Here is a 7,456-nt window from a genome sequence, read left to right on the forward strand (position 1 = left end):
AATGAAATGTTATGAGTTTAATCATTTTGTTTTGTGTATAATTTATTTTCATCTATTTCCGTAATATTTTTTTAATTGAATGCAAATAAAGAATAATGGTGATAAGCTATTAAATGTAATCTTCTCAAATTTTTTAATCAAAATTAATGTCATAATTATTAATTCTATTGCGTTTTGATTCTTGATGATTATTAGTTTTCCTTTCTATTTGAAATTGAACCGTTACAATTATTTTATATATGATTAAATAGCATAACTGTTACAATTGTTTCATAATAATAATTAGAGAAATGTTTTTCTCAAGTTCATAAAGTTTTTTATCTCATGTCACAGACACATCGCAATCCGAGCCAGCATTTTTTTTTTTTTTTCTTTTCATTTAACTGTGGGACCCACCCAATTATGTCTCTACATGAGATAATACTATCTCATGTAGCATGAGAAAAACATTGCCCTAATAATTATTACCGTTGTAGTTTTTGACTTATTTTAATTGAATGTATAATTGTGTCACTTATGAATTTATATTATTAATGATTATTGTAACTTAACATTATAATTTTTAGATTTATTATTTATTTTTGAATTGACCCATTTTCTTATTTTTCTAATATGCATTTCAAATGCAAACCTGTCTATGAAATGACTTTAGGCGGAAAAACTTTTAAAAGTTAGATGAAGATTGATTTTACAATCCTTTAAAAGTTGCGAAACAATTGTAGAAATGTAACATAAATTTGATAGCCTTTGAAATGACAAATTTGTTCGAATTGATCGTTTGAATATTCAATATTTTGTCTATTCAATATTTTGTCTGTAATAATTAAATAATTAAATTCTTTATGATTAGCATGAGTGTAACCATTTTAATATTCTGTTTTCCAATTATTACGGTTCTTTAAAGCATTACATTAATTAGACTTTAAATGTCTTTAATATTCAATTTATAATATGAATTCTTTATATTTGAATCATTATGAATATTCATTTAATATATATTGTTATTATGGTGTTTTTCCATATTCTAATTATTTTATGAATTGCCCATATACAAAATAATTTTAATGCCTCCATATGTAATGCATATAATCACACATATTGATATGGAGGAGGAAGCCAATTTCAATACAATAATTGGCAATATAAAAATTGATTGAAAGCTCATAAGAGTTAATATATGATCACCAAGGGAGACCAAATTGGCTATAAATGATTTCACATTGAGACCACACATGGTGGTAAAATTGACTGTTATTACAAATATTGTAGGTAAGAAATGTGTATCAAAAGAGAAAATTATCTGTTTTTCTTCTGATTTGTACTATACTAATATTCGCATGATTGAAAAATATGTCTTAGTAAATCACAATGATATTGATTATAATAACTTTATTATTTGGCATGACTGGTTAAATCATCCCGGATCAAATATGATGCAAAATATTATTAAAAATTCATACGATCATGCATTGAAAAACTAGAAGATTCTTCAATTTTTTGAATTTTCTTGTGCACTTAATTCTCAAGAGAAATTATCACCATCTAAAATTGAGATTCAATCTTTTGCATTTTTAAAATGCATATAGGGTGAAATATATGGGTTCATTCACCCATCATGTGGACCTTTCAAATATTATAAATTTAATAGATGCATCTATAAAATGGCCACATGTATGTCTATTATCAACTCACATCTTGACATTTGTGAGATTATTTACTCAAATGATAATATTAAGAGCATAATTCCTAGATTATATAATAAAGACAAATCGTCTTGATAATGCTTGTGATTTATATCTTTATATATTAACTGGAATCACAGTTGAACAACATGCTGCTAATAATTATACCCAAAAATGGTTTAGCATATTTTTATTAAATGTTCCAATTAATAGATATATCATTGCATTTGAAAACAAAGTTCCCATTTTGACGGGGGATATATTATTCTACATGCAGCTTTACGTGTATGCATCATGCCAATGATTTATCATAAATTCTCTCCATCAAATTGGCTTATGGTCAGGAGCCAAATATTTATAATTTTATATTTTTGGAATGTGTGATTTATGTTATAATTACTCCACCACAACTCACAAAGATAAATCCCCAAATATAGGTGGGAATATATGTTGGATAAGAATCTCCTTATATAATATCTAGAAATAATAAATGGATATTTGGTTAAATCAATATTTGATTATTGTTATCAGTCTTTCCAACATCAAGGGAGTGAATAAGTGGTTAGAAAATATGAAATGCAGTATCAGTATCTTATATAAATCCTCTCACAAAATATGATTTCGCTGACCAATAAGTCTAATATTCTAACTGTAAATGCTTCAATTCATATTGATAAACTACACCTAAAACATGAAAAAATATTGATTCCAAGGATAAAAAATCCTCGAAAAGAGGAAAGGAGAAAATGATCAAAATGGTTGTAATATGGAGACAATTGCTAATCATGAAGACATGACTTTCATTAAACCTCAAGGGAGGTTCAAATACTTGAAAATAATAAAAATGAAGAGATCTTTATTAGCCATGTCATTACTGGAAAAGGTTGGAACCAACGATATAGTTGTCGACAATATTTTTGCATAAAATGAAATGATGAAACAAGACGAGGATCTTAAAACTAAATATGTTAAAGAAATGTGAAATGATTGGCCAAAATATAAAGACGCAATTCAAGCATAATTGAATCCAATATAAAGTTTTTTGGACCTGTAGTTCAAATACATGAAGGTGTGAAGCCAGTGAGGTACAAATGTGCAAAAATTATAATGAGAAAATTGAAGTTGTAAGATATAAAGCATGACTTGTAGCACAAGAATTTTGCAAAAAGCCTGGCAGTTATTATATGAAAATATATTCTCTTGTGGATGATGCAATCACCTTCAAATATCTTATTAGTCTGGCTAATTATGAAAAGTTCACATGCGTTTAATAGATGTTATTAAATTATATTTATATGGCTTATTCGATCGATAGTGAAATTTATATGAAAATCCTAAAAGGATCCAAAATTCTTGAAGCATATAAAAATTCCAGGAAAATTTATTGAATAAAGCCTCAAATATCATTAAATAAAGGCGTATGTGGTATAATCGCCTTAATAAAATAGTTATCTATCAGTTGACTTTATAATTTAAAGAGATTTTACATGGATAAAACAAAACCATTGAGTATCCCAATGGTTATGAGATCGCTTAACATAAATAAAATATTCATTTCAACCCTATGAAAAATAATGAAAAAAAATATGGTCTTGAAATGCCATATCTCAATTCAATTAGGGCATAATATATAGCGTGATAAAGGAGATTAATTATATGACTCAATTAAGGGGAGATACTATGATGATATGCACTCATATGATAAATACAATAAATATTCAGAGGGAGAGTTATAAGAATTGTACTCTTTTTCCCTTCAGCAAATTTTTATCCCACTAGGTTTCTCTTGGAAAGGTTTTTAATGAGACAATTTATTAGCATATAATAAAGGGTGAACATCCAAGGGGAGTTATAAAAATATTAGTAAAGTGAATGTTCAACTTTCTAACCACATATCTTTGTCCACTTTTATCCTCACATTTTTTTCTATCTTGTTTGTAAGTCTATAAGCAGAATCTAACTCTTCTCCAACATGAAGATACTAGAATAATAATAATGCAGGATATTTACCTGAACCACACAAAGGCAGATTGGCAGGCTCTAACCCAAACAAGATTTTGATCACAAGTGGAAGCATGACTATTTCAAGAGATAATTTGGCAGACATCACTTAATTCAAATTTTAAGAAGCTATATATGAAATTGATTTCAAGTTTTGAGAAGCTATATATGAGTCTGCGATTCGTAGACTCAGAGACATTAAATGATGTCATCATAATGGGAGCGAAATATGATTTGTATTCTTTTTTCTTCACCAAGATTTTGTCCCATTGGATTTTTCTGGTAAGATTTTTAATGAGGCAGCTTGCGATACATATTATTAGAAGTGTATACTATTTTTTCTTCACTAGGATTTTTTCCCACATGGTTTTTTCCTAGTAAGGTTTTAACAAGGTACATTATTTTAATGGACATCCAAGGGGGAGTGTTATAAAATATAATATATAGATGTCCATAACCCCCAAAGGAATGATGTATAGCTCTTATAACTCCTGTGATTTATAATATGTAATTATGAGGATTTAACACTTTCATTTATTCTATTGTAACTCATTATAGTAAAGGGTCTATTGATAGAGACCATGTACAGATGTTGTATATAGACAACATAATACAATAGAATGTTATTTGTAAGAACTCGCACCGCTAAATTAGGAATCTAATTAATTAATTATGATCGTAATGTGATAATTCCATAATTGACCCTAATAATTATGAGAAGGATTAAATAATTATGGTAAGTGATTAATAATGTGGAAAATCGTTTTTCTGACGAAAAGTGCAGATATTGGTTCTGCTCCTCGGTATAAATGCATACCGATGAAGTATCCCGGAAAATTATGAAAAATATGTATATGTCATTAGAATAATATATAGGACTAGCATAACAAGTTTCAAGTCAAAATAATGAGAATTAGTGTCAAAACTAATATTGGCTATGTAAAAGCGCGTACCGAAAAAGTACTGCGAAAAATATAATAAAAATACGAAAAATCCTAGAAAAATGGCTAGGTTCAGAATCTCAAGTTTGAGATTAAAAAGATAAGTGTAGCTATTAGTGCTAATACTGTGTGATTAAAATAAGCACACCTTTAAATAGAGGTGGCACATGATCTTAGGTCATTTGGTTGAGCCTCCTACGTGAGAATTTCCGGTGTTTGGAGTCAGCCACCTTGCCTCCATTCTCCCTCTACATTGAACCTTCAAGAGGTCACTTTTCCTCTTGAATCCTTCACAAAAGCTTCATACTTGAGTGTGCTAGAGCCTTGAGGGAGTGAAAGGTGCCCCATTTCTGAGTTTAGTTTCTGAGTTGAGAGGTTTTGAGGGCTGCATTTTGAGTTTGGTTTGTGAGGGGTCATCTTCTTGGCATTTTGAGCCTCATGGTGCCATTTTGATGGAGAAAGGTTCAACCTTGTAGTATATTTTTGTGTTCTTTCAAAGTTAGAACCTTTGAGCCTTGTTGGAAGCTCCAAGGAGGAGTCTTTTCTGAGTTTGAGTCACTTGAGGTACACCATGATCACCTCTTTGGTATTTTCATGATTTTAGCTTGTTTAATCCATTAAAAAGTGAAACTTGAACCATTTAAGCTACAGGCTGGTAATCTAAGTCTAAAACATGTTAATGAACATCTGTTGATGGAGTTATTGGACTCCAGATCACGTTTGGACCCTTAAATATGGACTTATGCAGAGAATGCACGAAAATCTGTATTCTGTCTGATAAGTATTCGAATACTTTGCGTGTAGTATCCGAATACTTATCCTTCAGTAGTTGGATACTCCTTGGAGGAGTATTGGAATACTTTTCTGGGAAGAAAAGTATTCGGATACCGTTGAATAAGTATTCGAATACTGGGTAGTATTCGAATACTGTGGTATTTGTATTCGGATACCTAGTGGTATTCGGATACTGGGGGAAAAGTATTCAGATACCTTGTGGTATTCGAATACTTGAGTGAAAGTATTCAGATACTTTCTGGAGACATGAAATATTCGAATACTCATCGAGGAGTATTCGAATACCTCCAGCAAAATTTGCATGAAATGGCTTAAAATGAGTTGGAAAGCCTTAATCACTTAATGTAACCTTGGGCAATGATTATTGATGATTAATTATTGTATAAACAGATTCTGATTGTGCTGTTTGTGGGCATTGAGCTAGTGTGAGCTTGGCTTGGATAGTTTGCTTGCGAGGTAAGCTTTCGTGTCCTCGGTTTAGCCATTGTTGGTTCCACCATACCCCATGGGGGAATGGTTTATATGCATGATATGTTTTCATGTATTACTTCTGAAATGTTGTTGAGCTTTATGTGCAAGTGCTTATAATATGTATGTGTTGTTCAACCTAAACGGTAAGCCTGTGTATGTATGAGACATGCCATAGGGTGATTCTGTGGGTGGGTGTAAGTAGTGACTTGCACTGAATGTAGGCAATAGACGTATTTAAGTCCTGCATTTCTCTGGCTAGTAGAATAGTTGACACACATGACATGATTATTCTGCTGCATTGCACTGATTATGGAACTTATACTGTTTTACTGCTTTTAGAACTTATATTGCACATGTAAATGAGCTTCGGGTGAAGAAATCCTTGAGGACCCCTTGCCTTACTGAGATTTCTGTTTAGAGATCTCACCCCACGTTTGGGGCACATATTTCATGTTCAGGTAACTCGGGGGGTTGAGACCTCGGGCGGCAGGAGGCCGAAGCTGATGTGATATGCTTGCTGTTATACTGTTATGCTTGGATGCTGACATGCTTTATGTTATTATTATGATTTTGTTGTTGAGACTCTGTTAGGCTTTGTTGCCTTATTTGGTGAGCATGTGGGTTGTCCATGCCACATTGATTGACTATGTTTTCTTTAGATTCGAGTATTATTAATGTATCAGGATATTGTCCGGACTACGTGTTATAGATCCCTGACTTAGATACTCACTTATTTATATTATGAGGTTATTCAGTGTAGATAGCTGTCTATTTGCAATTAAATACAGGCAATATTTTGAAAGTGATTAAGTAATCAACTTGGTGATGATTAATGACGTCATAATTGAAAAGCAAAAAGTTATTCATCATTTTTTTTATTAAGCGCTGCATAATACGATGATATGATAACATCCCGGGTATACAATGGGTGTTACATTATTCTTCTTTCTTTTGGTCCCCATTTTCTCTCTTTTCTTTCTTATTATTTTTTAATTTTATAACATAAGTCACTTTTTTTGTATTAATAACTAAAGTCATTTTTTTTGTATTAATAGCTAAAGTCACTTTATCACTATTATAGGGTCACCGAATCTAATAGGAAGTGATGAATATTGAAAGAAAAGCCACATCAGCATGATATTAATAAATCACGTGCAGAATTATGTGATGAAGATTGCATAAATGAGTTAGAGTCTCGTCATCATGCAGCTTAACCAAATACAATTTCATATTGGTTGTAAAAGTTGTTAACTTGTTACGGTACTAGTTTTCTGTTTAAAGCCTTAATCTCATGCATAAATATAAAAACCTCATGTATTAATTTCACTTTCAATTAACAAAATACATCATATAATTTTATATGGTATCAGAGCTCTACAACGAAACTCTAATTTCATAAGAGATGTTGAGTTTTCTTCTTACGAAACACTGTTCTTCAAGTTCTTAAATAGCCATGGCAAAACCAGGAGGATCAACTCCAGCTACAACAGCTGCGAGTCTTTCAGCTACTACTATAACAGCTTTGAATCTTCCATACTTCCACACAAATCCTTCCAATCAATACTT

Source organism: Gastrolobium bilobum, unplaced genomic scaffold, assembly GCF_033153095.1.
Source record: "Gastrolobium bilobum isolate Gb01-03AN ecotype WA unplaced genomic scaffold, APGP_CSIRO_Gbil_v1 utg36545, whole genome shotgun sequence".
Classification (NCBI taxonomy): Eukaryota; Viridiplantae; Streptophyta; class Magnoliopsida; order Fabales; family Fabaceae; genus Gastrolobium; species Gastrolobium bilobum.